This window comes from Euprymna scolopes, chromosome 46, assembly GCF_053919585.1.
Source record: "Euprymna scolopes isolate OS-2025 chromosome 46, ASM5391958v1, whole genome shotgun sequence".
NCBI lineage: Eukaryota > Metazoa > Mollusca > Cephalopoda > Sepiida > Sepiolidae > Euprymna > Euprymna scolopes.
The window spans coordinates 189,752,962-189,768,027 of record NC_136527.1 but is presented as its reverse complement, the minus strand read 5'-3'; positions in this window follow the sequence as shown (position 1 = coordinate 189,768,027).

Below are 15,066 nucleotides of genomic sequence, written 5' to 3'. Positions count from 1 at the left end.
TATTTGAATTATTGTTTATTTTGTGTAAACTATGAAATGATCTTTTAGTTGGTTAAATTGTTAGGTGAAAGCACAAATTAGTCTGCAAGGACATTCTTCCCCATGTTAAAACTGGCATTCGAAATAGTAAAATTATTATTAATGAGGGAAGGCCATTTTTATTTGAATTTTTGTTTATTTTGTGTAAACTATGAAATGATCTTTTTGTTGGTTAAATTGTTAGGTGAAAGCACAAATTAGTCTGCAAGGACATTCTTCCCCATGTTAAAACTGGCATTCGAAATAGTAAAATTATGATTAATGAGGGAAGGCCATTTTTATTTGAATTATTGTTTATTTTGTGTAAACTATGAAATGATCTTTTTGTTGGTTAAATTGTTAGGTGAAAGTACAAATTAGTCTGCAAGGACATTCCTCCCCATGTTAAAACTGGCATTAGAAATAGTAAAATTATTATTAATGAGGGAAGGCCATTTTTATTTGAATTATTGTTTATTTTGTGTAAACTATGAAATGATCTTTTTGTTGGTTAAATTGTTAAGTGAAAGCACAAATTAGTCTGCAAGAACATTCTTCCCCATGTTAAAACTGGCGTTCGAAATAGTAAAATTATTATTAATGAGGGAAGGCCATTTTTATTTGAATTTTTGTTTATTTTGTGTAAACTATAAAATAATCTTTTTGTTGGTTAAATTGTTAGGTGAAAGCACAAATTAGTCTGCAAGGACATTCTTCCCCATGTTAAAACTGGCATTCGAAATAGTAAAATTATGATTAATGAGGGAAGGCCATTTTTATTTGAATTTTTGTTTATTTTGTGTAAACTATGAAATGATCTTTTTGTTGGTTAAATTGTTAAGTGAAAGTACAAATTAGTCTGCAAGAACATTCTTCCCCATGTTAAAACTGGCATTCGAAATAGTAAAATTATGATTAATGAGGGAAGGCCATTTTTATTTGAATTTTTGTTTATTTTGTGTAAACTATGAAATGATCTTTTTGTTGGTTAAATTGTTAGGTGAAAGCACAAATTAGTCTGCAAGAACATTCTTCCCCATGTTAAAACTGGCGTTCGAAATAGTAAAATTATTATTAATGAGGGAAGGCCATTTTTATTTGAATTTTTGTTTATTTTGTGTAAACTATAAAATAATCTTTTTGTTGGTTAAATTGTTAGGTGAAAGCACAAATTAGTCTGCAAGGACATTCTTCCCCATGTTAAAACTGGCATTCGAAATAGTAAAATTATGATTAATGAGGGAAGGCCATTTTTATTTGAATTATTGTTTATTTTGTGTAAACTATGAAATGATCTTTTTGTTGGTTAAATTGTTAGGTGAAAGCACAAATTAGTCTGCAAGGACATTCCTCCCCATGTTAAAACTGGCATTCGAAATAGTAAAATTATTATTAATGAGGGAAGGCCATTTTTATTTGAATTTTTGTTTATTTTGTGTAAACTATGAAATGATCTTTTTGTTGGTTAAATTGTTAGGTGAAAGCACAAATTAGTCTGCAAGGACATTCTTCCCCATGTTAAAACTGGCATTAGAAATAGTAAAATTATGATTAATGAGGGAAGGCCATTTTTATTTGAATTATTGTTTATTTTGTGTAAACTATGAAATGATCTTTTTGTTGGTTAAATTGTTAGGTGAAAGTACAAATTAGTCTGCAAGGACATTCCTCCCCATGTTAAAACTGGCATTCGAAATAGTAAAATTATTATTAATGAGGGAAGGCCATTTTTATTTGAATTTTTGTTTATTTTGTGTAAACTATGAAATGATCTTTTTGTTGGTTAAATTGTTAGGTGAAAGCACAAATTAGTCTGCAAGGACATTCTTCCCCATGTTAAAACTGGCATTAGAAATAGTAAAATTATGATTAATGAGGGAAGGCCATTTTTATTTGAATTATTGTTTATTTTGTGTAAACTATGAAATGATCTTTTTGTTGGTTAAATTGTTAGGTGAAAGTACAAATTAGTCTGCAAGGACATTCCTCCCCATGTTAAAACTGGCATTCGAAATAGTAAAATTATTATTAATGAGGGAAGGCCATTTTTATTTGAATTATTGTTTATTTTGTGTAAACTATAAAATGATCTTTTTGTTTATTAAATTGTTAAGTGAAAGCACAAATTAGTCTGCAAGAACATTCTTCCCCATGTTAAAACTGGCGTTCGAAATAGTAAAATTATTATTAATGAGGGAAGGCCATTTTTATTTGAATTTTTGTTTATTTTGTGTAAACTATAAAATAATCTTTTTGTTGGTTAAATTGTTAGGTGAAAGCAAAAATTAGTCTGCAAGGACATTCTTCCCCATGTTAAAACTGGCATTCGAAATAGTAAAATTATGATTAATGAGGGAAGGCCATTTTTATTTGAATTTTTGTTTATTTTGTGTAAACTATGAAATGATCTTTTTGTTGGTTAAATTGTTAGGTGAAAGCACAAATTAGTCTGCAAGAACATTCTTCCCCATGTTAAAACTGGCGTTCGAAATAGTAAAATTATTATTAATGAGGGAAGGCCATTTTTATTTGAATTATTGTTTATTTTGTGTAAACTATAAAATAATCTTTTTGTTGGTTAAATTGTTAGGTGAAAGCACAAATTAGTCTGCAAGGACATTCTTCCCCATGTTAAAACTGGCGTTCGAAATAGTAAAATTATTATTAATGAGGGAAGGCCATTTTTATTTGAATTATTGTTTATTTTGTGTAAACTATGAAATGATCTTTTTGTTGGTTAAATTGTTAGGTGAAAGCACAAATTAGTCTGCAAGGACATTCTTCCCCATGTTAAAACTGGCATTCGAAATAGTAAAATTATTATTAATGAGGGAAGGCCATTTTTATTTGAATTATTGTTTATTTTGTGTAAACTATGTAATGATGTTTTTGTTGGTTAAATTGTTAGGTGAAAGCACAAATTAGTCTGCAAGGACATTCTTCCCCATGTTAAAACTGGCATTCGAAATAGTAAAATTATTATTAATGAGGGAAGGCCATTTTTATTTGAATTATTGTTTATTTTGTGTAAACTATGTAATGATGTTTTTGTTGGTTAAATTGTTAGGTGAAAGCACAAATTAGTCTGCAAGGACATTCTTCCCCATGTTAAAACTGGCATTCGAAATAGTAAAATTATTATTAATGAGGGAAGGCCATTTTTATTTGAATTATTGTTTATTTTGTGTAAACTATGAAATGATCTTTTTGTTGGTTAAATTGTTAGGTGAAAGCACAAATTAGTCTGCAAGGACATTCCTCCCCATGTTAAAACTGGCATTCGAAATAGTAAAATTATTATTAATGAGGGAAGGCCATTTTTATTTGAATTATTGTTTATTTTGTGTAAACTATGAAATGATCTTTTTGTTGGTTAAATTGTTAGGTGAAAGCACAAATTAGTCTGCAAGGACATTCCTCCCCATGTTAAAACTGGCATTCGAAATAGTAAAATTATTATTAATGAGGGAAGGCCATTTTTATTTGAATTATTGTTTATTTTGTGTAAACTATGAAATGATCTTTTTGTTGGTTAAATTGTTAGGTGAAAGCACAAATTAGTCTGCAAGGACATTCTTCCCCATGTTAAAACTGGCATTCGAAATAGTAAAATTATTATTAATGAGGGAAGGCCATTTTTATTTGAATTATTGTTTATTTTGTGTAAACTATGAAATGATCTTTTTGTTGGTTAAATTGTTAGGTGAAAGCACAAATTAGTCTGCAAGGACATTCCTCCCCATGTTAAAACTGGCGTTCGAAATAGTAAAATTATTATTAATGAGGGAAGGCCATTTTTATTTGAATTATTGTTTATTTTGTGTAAACTATGAAATGATCTTTTTGTTGGTTAAATTGTTAGGTGAAAGCACAAATTAGTCTGCAAGGACATTCCTCCCCATGTTAAAACTGGCATTCGAAATAGTAAAATTATTATTAATGAGGGAAGGCCATTTTTATTTGAATTATTGTTTATTTTGTGTAAACTATGAAATGATCTTTTTGTTGGTTAAATTGTTAGGTGAAAGCACAAATTAGTCTGCAAGGACATTCTTCCCCATGTTAAAACTGGCATTCGAAATAGTAAAATTATTATTAATGAGGGAAGGCCATTTTTATTTGAATTTTTGTTTATTTTGTGTAAACTATGAAATGATCTTTTTGTTGGTTAAATTGTTAGGTGAAAGCACAAATTAGTCTGCAAGGACATTCTTCCCCATGTTAAAACTGGCATTCGAAATAGTAAAATTATTATTAATGAGGGAAGGCCATTTTTATTTGAATTTTTGTTTATTTTGTGTAAACTATGAAATGATCTTTTTGTTGGTTAAATTGTTAGGTGAAAGCACAAATTAGTCTGCAAGGACATTCTTCCCCATGTTAAAACTGGCATTCGAAATAGTAAAATTATTATTAATGAGGGAAGGCCATTTTTATTTGAATTTTTGTTTATTTTGTGTAAACTATGAAATGATCTTTTTGTTGGTTAAATTGTTAGGTGAAAGCACAAATTAGTCTGCAAGGACATTCTTCCCCATGTTAAAACTGGCATTCGAAATAGTAAAATTATTATTAATGAGGGAAGGCCATTTTTATTTGAATTTTTGTTTATTTTGTGTAAACTATGAAATGATCTTTTTGTTGGTTAAATTGTTAGGTGAAAGCACAAATTAGTCTGCAAGGACATTCTTCCCCATGTTAAAACTGGCATTCGAAATAGTAAAATTATGATTAATGAGGGAAGGCCATTTTTATTTGAATTATTGTTTATTTTGTGTAAACTATGAAATGATCTTTTTGTTGGTTAAATTGTTAGGTGAAAGCACAAATTAGTCTGCAAGAACATTCTTCCCCATGTTAAAACTGGCATTCGAAATAGTAAAATTATTATTAATGAGGGAAGGCCATTTTTATTTGAATTATTGTTTATTTTGTGTAAACTATGTAATGATCTTTTTATTGGTTAAATTGTTAGGTGAAAGCACAAATTAGTCTGCAAGGACATTCTTCCCCATGTTAAAACTGGCATTCGAAATAGTAAAATTATTATTAATGAGGGAAGCCCATTTTTATTTGAATTATTGTTTATTTTGTGTAAACTATGAAATGATCTTTTTGTTGGTTAAATTGTTAGGTGAAAGCACAAATTAGTCTGCAAGGACATTCCTCCCCATGTTAAAACTGGCATTCGAAATAGTAAAATTATTATTAATGAGGGAAGGCCATTTTTATTTGAATTATTGTTTATTTTGTGTAAACTATGAAATGATCTTTTTGTTGGTTAAATTGTTAGGTGAAAGCACAAATTAGTCTGCAAGGACATTCTTCCCCATGTTAAAACTGGCATTCGAAATAGTAAAATTATTATTAATGAGGGAAGGCCATTTTTATTTGAATTTTTGTTTATTTTGTGTAAACTATGAAATGATCTTTTTGTTGGTTAAATTGTTAGGTGAAAGCACAAATTAGTCTGCAAGGACATTCTTCCCCATGTTAAAACTGGCATTCGAAATAGTAAAATTATGATTAATGAGGGAAGGCCATTTTGATTTGAATTATTGTTTATTTTGTGTAAACTATGAAATGATCTTTTTGTTGGTTAAATTGTTAGGTGAAAGCACAAATTAGTCTGCAAGAACATTCTTCCCCATGTTAAAACTGGCGTTCGAAATAGTAAAATTATTATTAATGAGGGAAGGCCATTTTTATTTGAATTATTGTTTATTTTGTGTAAACTATAAAATAATCTTTTTGTTGGTTAAATTGTTAGGTGAAAGCACAAATTAGTCTGCAAGGACATTCTTCCCCATGTTAAAACTGGCGTTCGAAATAGTAAAATTATGATTAATGAGGGAAGGCCATTTTTATTTGAATTATTGTTTATTTTGTGTAAACTATGAAATGATCTTTTTGTTGGTTAAATTGTTAGGTGAAAGCACAAATTAGTCTGCAAGGACATTCTTCCCCATGTTAAAACTGGCATTCGATATAGTAAAATTATTATTAATGAGGGAAGGCCATTTTTATTTGAATTTTTGTTTATTTTGTGTAAACTATGTAATGATGTTTTTGTTGGTTAAATTGTTAGGTGAAAGCACAAATTAGTCTGCAAGGACATTCTTCCCCATGTTAAAACTGGCATTCGAAATAGTAAAATTATTATTAATGAGGGAAGGCCATTTTTATTTGAATTATTGTTTATTTTGTGTAAACTATAAAATAATCTTTTTGTTGGTTAAATTGTTAGGTGAAAGCACAAATTAGTCTGCAAGGACATTCTTCCCCATGTTAAAACTGGCGTTCGAAATAGTAAAATTATTATTAATGAGGGAAGGCCATTTTTATTTGAATTATTGTTTATTTTGTGTAAACTATGAAATGATCTTTTTGTTTGTTAAATTGTTAGGTGAAAGCACAAATTAGTCTGCAAGGACATTCTTCCCCATGTTAAAACTGGCATTAGAAATAGTAAAATTATGATTAATGAGGGAAGGCCATTTTTATTTGAATTATTGTTTATTTTGTGTAAACTATGAAATTATCTTTTTGTTGGTTAAATTGTTAAGTGAAAGCACAAATTAGTCTGCAAGGACATTCTTCCCCATGTTAAAACTGGCATTCGAAATAGTAAAATTATTATTAATGAGGGAAGGCCATTTTTATTTGAATTATTGTTTATTTTGTGTAAACTATAAAATAATCTTTTTGTTGGTTAAATTGTTAGGTGAAAGCACAAATTAGTCTGCAAGGACATTCTTCCCCATGTTAAAACTGGCGTTCGAAATAGTAAAATTATTATTAATGAGGGAAGGCCATTTTTATTTGAATTATTGTTTATTTTGTGTAAACTATGAAATTATCTTTTTGTTGGTTAAATTGTTAGGTGAAAGCACAAATTAGTCTGCAAGGACATTCTTCCCCATGTTAAAACTGGCATTAGAAAGAGTAAAATTATGATTAATGAGGGAAGGCCATTTTTATTTGAATTATTGTTTATTTTGTGTAAACTATGAAATGATCTTTTTGTTGGTTAAATTGTTAGGTGAAAGCACAAATTAGTCTGCAAGGACATTCCTCCCCATGTTAAAACTGGCGTTCGAAATATTAAAATTATTATTAATGAGGGAAGGCCATTTTTATTTGAATTATTGTTTATTTTGTGTAAACTATGAAATGATCTTTTTGTTGGTTAAATTGTTAGGTGAAAGCACAAATTAGTCTGCAAGGACATTCCTCCCCATGTTAAAACTGGCATTCGAAATAGTAAAATTATTATTAATGAGGGAAGGCCATTTTTATTTGAATTATTGTTTATTTTGTGTAAACTATGAAATGATCTTTTTGTTGGTTAAATTGTTAGGTGAAAGCACAAATTAGTCTGCAAGGACATTCTTCCCCATGTTAAAACTGGCATTCGAAATAGTAAAATTATTATTAATGAGGGAAGGCCATTTTTATTTGAATTATTGTTTATTTTGTGTAAACTATGAAATGATCTTTTTGTTGGTTAAATTGTTAGGTGAAAGCACAAATTAGTCTGCAAGGACATTCCTCCCCATGTTAAAACTGGCGTTCGAAATATTAAAATTATTATTAATGAGGGAAGGCCATTTTTATTTGAATTATTGTTTATTTTGTGTAAACTATGAAATGATCTTTTTGTTGGTTAAATTGTTAGGTGAAAGCACAAATTAGTCTGCAAGGACATTCCTCCCCATGTTAAAACTGGCATTCGAAATAGTAAAATTATTATTAATGAGGGAAGGCCATTTTTATTTGAATTATTGTTTATTTTGTGTAAACTATGAAATGATCTTTTTGTTGGTTAAATTGTTAGGTGAAAGCACAAATTAGTCTGCAAGGACATTCTTCCCCATGTTAAAACTGGCATTCGAAATAGTAAAATTATTATTAATGAGGGAAGGCCATTTTTATTTGAATTTTTGTTTATTTTGTGTAAACTATGAAATGATCTTTTTGTTGGTTAAATTGTTAGGTGAAAGCACAAATTAGTCTGCAAGGACATTCTTCCCCATGTTAAAACTGGCATTCGAAATAGTAAAATTATGATTAATGAGGGAAGGCCATTTTTATTTGAATTATTGTTTATTTTGTGTAAACTATGAAATGATCTTTTTGTTGGTTAAATTGTTAGGTGAAAGCACAAATTAGTCTGCAAGAACATTCTTCCCCATGTTAAAACTGGCATTCGAAATAGTAAAATTATTATTAATGAGGGAAGGCCATTTTTATTTGAATTATTGTTTATTTTGTGTAAACTATGTAATGATCTTTTTATTGGTTAAATTGTTAGGTGAAAGCACAAATTAGTCTGCAAGGACATTCTTCCCCATGTTAAAACTGGCATTCGAAATAGTAAAATTATTATTAATGAGGGAAGGCCATTTTGATTTGAATTATTGTTTATTTTGTGTAAACTATGAAATGATCTTTTTGTTGGTTAAATTGTTAGGTGAAAGCACAAATTAGTCTGCAAGGACATTCTTCCCCATGTTAAAACTGGCATTCGAAATAGTAAAATTATGATTAATGAGGGAAGGCCATTTTTATTTGAATTATTGTTTATTTTGTGTAAACTATGAAATGATCTTTTTGTTGGTTAAATTGTTAGGTGAAAGCACAAATTAGTCTGCAAGGACATTCTTCCCCATGTTAAAACTGGCATTCGAAATAGTAAAATTATGATTAATGAGGGAAGGCCATTTTTATTTGAATTATTGTTTATTTTGTGTAAACTATGTAATGATCTTTTTATTGGTTAAATTGTTACGTGAAAGCACAAATTAGTCTGCAAGGACATTCTTCCCCATGTTAAAACTGGCATTCGAAATAGTAAAATTATGATTAATGAGGGAAGGCCATTTTTATTTGAATTATTGTTTATTTTGTGTAAACTATGAAATGATCTTTTTGTTGGTTAAATTGTTAAGTGAAAGCACAAATTAGTCTGCAAGGACATTCTTCCCCATGTTAAAACTGGCATTCGAAATAGTAAAATTATTATTAATGAGGGAAGGCCATTTTTATTTGAATTATTGTTTATTTTGTGTAAACTATAAAATAATCTTTTTGTTGGTTAAATTGTTAGGTGAAAGCACAAATTAGTCTGCAAGGACATTCTTCCCCATGTTAAAACTGGCGTTCGAAATAGTAAAATTATTATTAATGAGGGAAGGCCATTTTTATTTGAATTATTGTTTATTTTGTGTAAACTATGAAATTATCTTTTTGTTGGTTAAATTGTTAGGTGAAAGCACAAATTAGTCTGCAAGGACATTCTTCCCCATGTTAAAACTGGCATTAGAAATAGTAAAATTATGATTAATGAGGGAAGGCCATTTTTATTTGAATTATTGTTTATTTTGTGTAAACTATGAAATTATCTTTTTGTTGGTTAAATTGTTAAGTGAAAGCACAAATTAGTCTGCAAGGACATTCTTCCCCATGTTAAAACTGGCATTCGAAATAGTAAAATTATTATTAATGAGGGAAGGCCATTTTTATTTGAATTATTGTTTATTTTGTGTAAACTATGAAATTATCTTTTTGTTGGTTAAATTGTTAGGTGAAAGCACAAATTAGTCTGCAAGGACATTCTTCCCCATGTTAAAACTGGCATTCGAAATAGTAAAATTATTATTAATGAGGGAAGGCCATTTTTATTTGAATTATTGTTTATTTTGTGTAAACTATGAAATTATCTTTTTGTTGGTTAAATTGTTAGGTGAAAGCACAAATTAGTCTGCAAGGACATTCTTCCCCATGTTAAAACTGGCATTAGAAAGAGTAAAATTATGATTAATGAGGGAAGGCCATTTTTATTTGAATTATTGTTTATTTTGTGTAAACTATGAAATGATCTTTTTGTTGGTTAAATTGTTAGGTGAAAGTACAAATTAGTCTGCAAGGACATTCTTCCCCATGTTAAAACTGGCATTCGAAATAGTAAAATTATGATTAATGAGGGAAGGCCATTTTTATTTGAATTATTGTTTATTTTGTGTAAACTATGAAATGATCTTTTTGTTGGTTAAATTGTTAGGTGAAAGCACAAATTAGTCTGCAAGGACATTCTTCCCCATGTTAAAACTGGCATTCGAAATAGTAAAATTATTATTAATGAGGGAAGGCCATTTTTATTTGAATTATTGTTTATTTTGTGTAAACTATGAAATGATCTTTTTGTTGGTTAAATTGTTAGGTGAAAGCACAAATTAGTCTGCAAGGACATTCCTCCCCATGTTAAAACTGGCATTCGAAATAGTAAAATTATTATTAATGAGGGAAGGCCATTTTTATTTGAATTATTGTTTATTTTGTGTAAACTATGAAATGATCTTTTTGTTGGTTAAATTGTTAGGTGAAAGCACAAATTAGTCTGCAAGGACATTATTCCCCATGTTAAAACTGGCATTCGAAATAGTAAAATTATGATTAATGAGGGAAGGCCATTTTTATTTGAATTATTGTTTATTTTGTGTAAACTATGAAATGATCTTTTTGTTGGTTACATTGTTAGGTGAAAGCACAAATCAGTCTGCAAGAACATTCTTCCCCATGTTAAAACTGGCGTTCGAAATAGTAAAATTATTATTAATGAGGGAAGGCCATTTTTATTTGAATTATTGTTTATTTTGTGTAAACTATAAAATAATCTTTTTGTTGGTTAAATTGTTAGGTGAAAGCACAAATTAGTCTGCAAGGACATTCTTCCCCATGTTAAAACTGGTGTTCGAAATAGTAAAATTATTATTAATGAGGGAAGGCCATTTTTATTTGAATTATTGTTTATTTTGTGTAAACTATGAAATGATCTTTTTGTTGGTTAAATTGTTAGGTGAAAGCACAAATTAGTCTGCAAGGACATTCTTCCCCATGTTAAAACTGGCATTCGAAATAGTAAAATTATTATTAATGAGGGAAGGCCATTTTTATTTGAATTATTGTTTATTTTGTGTAAACTATGTAATGATCTTTTTATTTGTTAAATTGTTAGGTGAAAGCACAAATTAGTCTGCAAGGACATTCTTCCCCATGTTAAAACTGGCATTCGAAATAGTAAAATTATTATTAATGAGGGAAGGCCATTTTGATTTGAATTATTGTTTATTTTGTGTAAACTATGAAATGATCTTTTTGTTGGTTAAATTGTTAGGTGAAAGCACAAATTAGTCTGCAAGGACATTCTTCCCCATGTTAAAACTGGCATTCGAAATAGTAAAATTATTATTAATGAGGGAAGGCCATTTTTATTTGAATTATTGTTTATTTTGTGTAAACTATGAAATGATCTTTTTGTTGGTTAAATTGTTAGGTGAAAGCACAAATTAGTCTGCAAGGACATTCTCCCCCATGTTAAAACTGGCATTCGAAATAGTAAAATTATGATTAATGAGGGAAGGCCATTTTTATTTGAATTATTGTTTATTTTGTGTAAACTATGAAATGATCTTTTTGTTGGTTAAATTGTTAAGTGAAAGCACAAATTAGTCTGCAAGGACATTCTTCCCCATGTTAAAACTGGCATTCGAAATAGTAAAATTATTATTAATGAGGGAAGGCCATTTTTATTTGAATTATTGTTTATTTTGTGTAAACTATAAAATAATCTTTTTGTTGGTTAAATTGTTAGGTGAAAGCACAAATTAGTCTGCAAGGACATTCTTCCCCATGGTTAAACTGGCGTTCGAAATAGTAAAATTATTATTAATGAGGGAAGGCCATTTTTATTTGAATTATTGTTTATTTTGTGTAAACTATGAAATTATCTTTTTGTTGGTTAAATTGTTAGGTGAAAGCACAAATTAGTCTGCAAGGACATTCTTCCCCATGTTAAAACTGGCATTCGAAATAGTAAAATTATTATTAATGAGGGAAGGCCATTTTTATTTGAATTATTGTTTATTTTGTGTAAACTATGAAATGATCTTTTTGTTGGTTAAATTGTTAGGTGAAAGCACAAATTAGTCTGCAAGGACATTCTTCCCCATGTTAAAACTGGCATTAGAAAGAGTAAAATTATGATTAATGAGGGAAGGCCATTTTTATTTGAATTATTGTTTATTTTGTGTAAACTATGAAATGATCTTTTTGTTGGTTAAATTGTTAGGTGAAAGTACAAATTAGTCTGCAAGGACATTCTTCCCCATGTTAAAACTGGCATTCGAAATAGTAAAATTATGATTAATGAGGGAAGGCCATTTTTATTTGAATTATTGTTTATTTTGTGTAAACTATGAAATGATCTTTTTGTTGGTTAAATTGTTAGGTGAAAGCACAAATTAGTCTGCAAGGACATTCTTCCCCATGTTAAAACTGGCATTCGAAATAGTAAAATTATTATTAATGAGGGAAGGCCATTTTTATTTGAATTATTGTTTATTTTGTGTAAACTATGAAATGATCTTTTTGTTGGTTAAATTGTTAGGTGAAAGCACAAATTAGTCTGCAAGGACATTCCTCCCCATGTTAAAACTGGCATTCGAAATAGTAAAATTATTATTAATGAGGGAAGGCCATTTTTATTTGAATTATTGTTTATTTTGTGTAAACTATGAAATGATCTTTTTGTTGGTTAAATTGTTAGGTGAAAGCACAAATTAGTCTGCAAGGACATTATTCCCCATGTTAAAACTGGCATTCGAAATAGTAAAATTATGATTAATGAGGGAAGGCCATTTTTATTTGAATTATTGTTTATTTTGTGTAAACTATGAAATGATCTTTTTGTTGGTTAAATTGTTAGGTGAAAGCACAAATCAGTCTGCAAGAACATTCTTCCCCATGTTAAAACTGGCGTTCGAAATAGTAAAATTATTATTAATGAGGGAAGGCCATTTTTATTTGAATTATTGTTTATTTTGTGTAAACTATAAAATAATCTTTTTGTTGGTTAAATTGTTAGGTGAAAGCACAAATTAGTCTGCAAGGACATTCTTCCCCATGTTAAAACTGGTGTTCGAAATAGTAAAATTATTATTAATGAGGGAAGGCCATTTTTATTTGAATTATTGTTTATTTTGTGTAAACTATGAAATGATCTTTTTGTAGGTTAAATTGTTAGGTGAAAGCACAAATTAGTCTGCAAGGACATTCTTCCCCATGTTAAAACTGGCATTCGAAATAGTAAAATTATTATTAATGATGGAAGGCCATTTTTATTTGAATTATTGTTTATTTTGTGTAAACTATGTAATGATCTTTTTATTGGAAAAATTGTTAGGTGAAAGCACAAATTAGTCTGCAAGGACATTCTTCCCCATGTTAAAACTGGCATTCGAAATAGTAAAATTATTATTAATGAGGGAAGGCCATTTTTATTTGAATTATTGTTTATTTTGTGTAAACTATGAAATGATCTTTTTGTTGGTTAAATTGTTAGGTGAAAGCACAAATTAGTCTGCAAGGACATTCTTCCCCATGTTAAAACTGGCATTCGAAATAGTAAAATTATGATTAATGAGGGAAGGCCATTTTTATTTGAATTATTGTTTATTTTGTGTAAACTATGAAATGATCTTTTTGTTGGTTAAATTGTTAAGTGAAAGCACAAATTAGTCTGCAAGGACATTCTTCCCCATGTTAAAACTGGCATTCGAAATAGTAAAATTATTATTAATGAGGGAAGGCCATTTTTATTTGAATTATTGTTTATTTTGTGTAAACTATAAAATAATCTTTTTGTTGGTTAAATTGTTAGGTGAAAGCACAAATTAGTCTGCAAGGACATTCTTCCCCATGTTAAAACTGGCGTTCGAAATAGTAAAATTATTATTAATGAGGGAAGGCCATTTTTATTTGAATTATTGTTTATTTTGTGTAAACTATGAAATTATCTTTTTGTTGGTTAAATTGTTAGGTGAAAGCACAAATTAGTCTGCAAAGACATTCTTCCCCATGTTAAAACTGGCATTAGAAATAGTAAAATTATGATTAATGAGGGAAGGCCATTTTTATTTGAATTATTGTTTATTTTGTGTAAACTATGAAATTATCTTTTTGTTGGTAAAATTGTTGAGTGAAAGCAAAAATTAGTCTGCAAGGACATTCTTCCCCATGTTAAAACTGGCATTCGAAATAGTAAAATTATTATTAATGAGGGAAGGCCATTTTTATTTGAATTATTGTTTATTTTGTGTAAACTATAAAATAATCTTTTTGTTGGTTAAATTGTTAGGTGAAAGCACAAATTAGTCTGCAAGGACATTCTTCCCCATGTTAAAACTGGCGTTCGAAATAGTAAAATTATTATTAATGAGGGAAGGCCATTTTTATTTGAATTATTGTTTATTTTGTGTAAACTATGAAATGATCTTTTTGTTGGTTAAATTGTTAGGTGAAAGCACAAATTAGTCTGCAAGGACATTCTTCCTCATGTTAAAACTGGCGTTCGAAATAGTAAAATTATTATTAATGAGGGAAGGCCATTTTTATTTGAATTATTGTTTATTTTGTGTAAACTATGAAATGATCTTTTTGTTGGTTAAATTGTTAGGTGAAAGCACAAATTAGTCTGCAAGGACATTCTTCCTCATGTTAAAACTGGCGTTCGAAATAGTAAAATTATTATTAATGAGGGAAGGCCATTTTTATTTGAATTATTGTTTATTTTGTGTAAACTATGAAATGATCTTTTTGTTGGTTAAATTGTTAGGTGAAAGCACAAATTAGTCTGCAAGGACATTCTTCCTCATGTTAAAACTGGCGTTCGAAATAGTAAAATTATTATTAATGAGGGAAGGCCATTTTTATTTGAATTATTGTTTATTTTGTGTAAACTATGAAATGATCTTTTTGTTGGTTAAATTGTTAGGTGAAAGCACAAATTAGTCTGCAAGGACATTCTTCCTCATGTTAAAACTGGCGTTCGAAATAGTAAAATTATTATTAATGAGGGAAGGCCATTTTTATTTGAATTATTGTTTATTTTGTGTAAACTATAAAATAATCTTTTTGTTGGTTAAATTGTTAGGTGAAAGCACAAATTAGTCTGCAAGGACATTCTTCCCCATGTTAAAACTGGCGTTC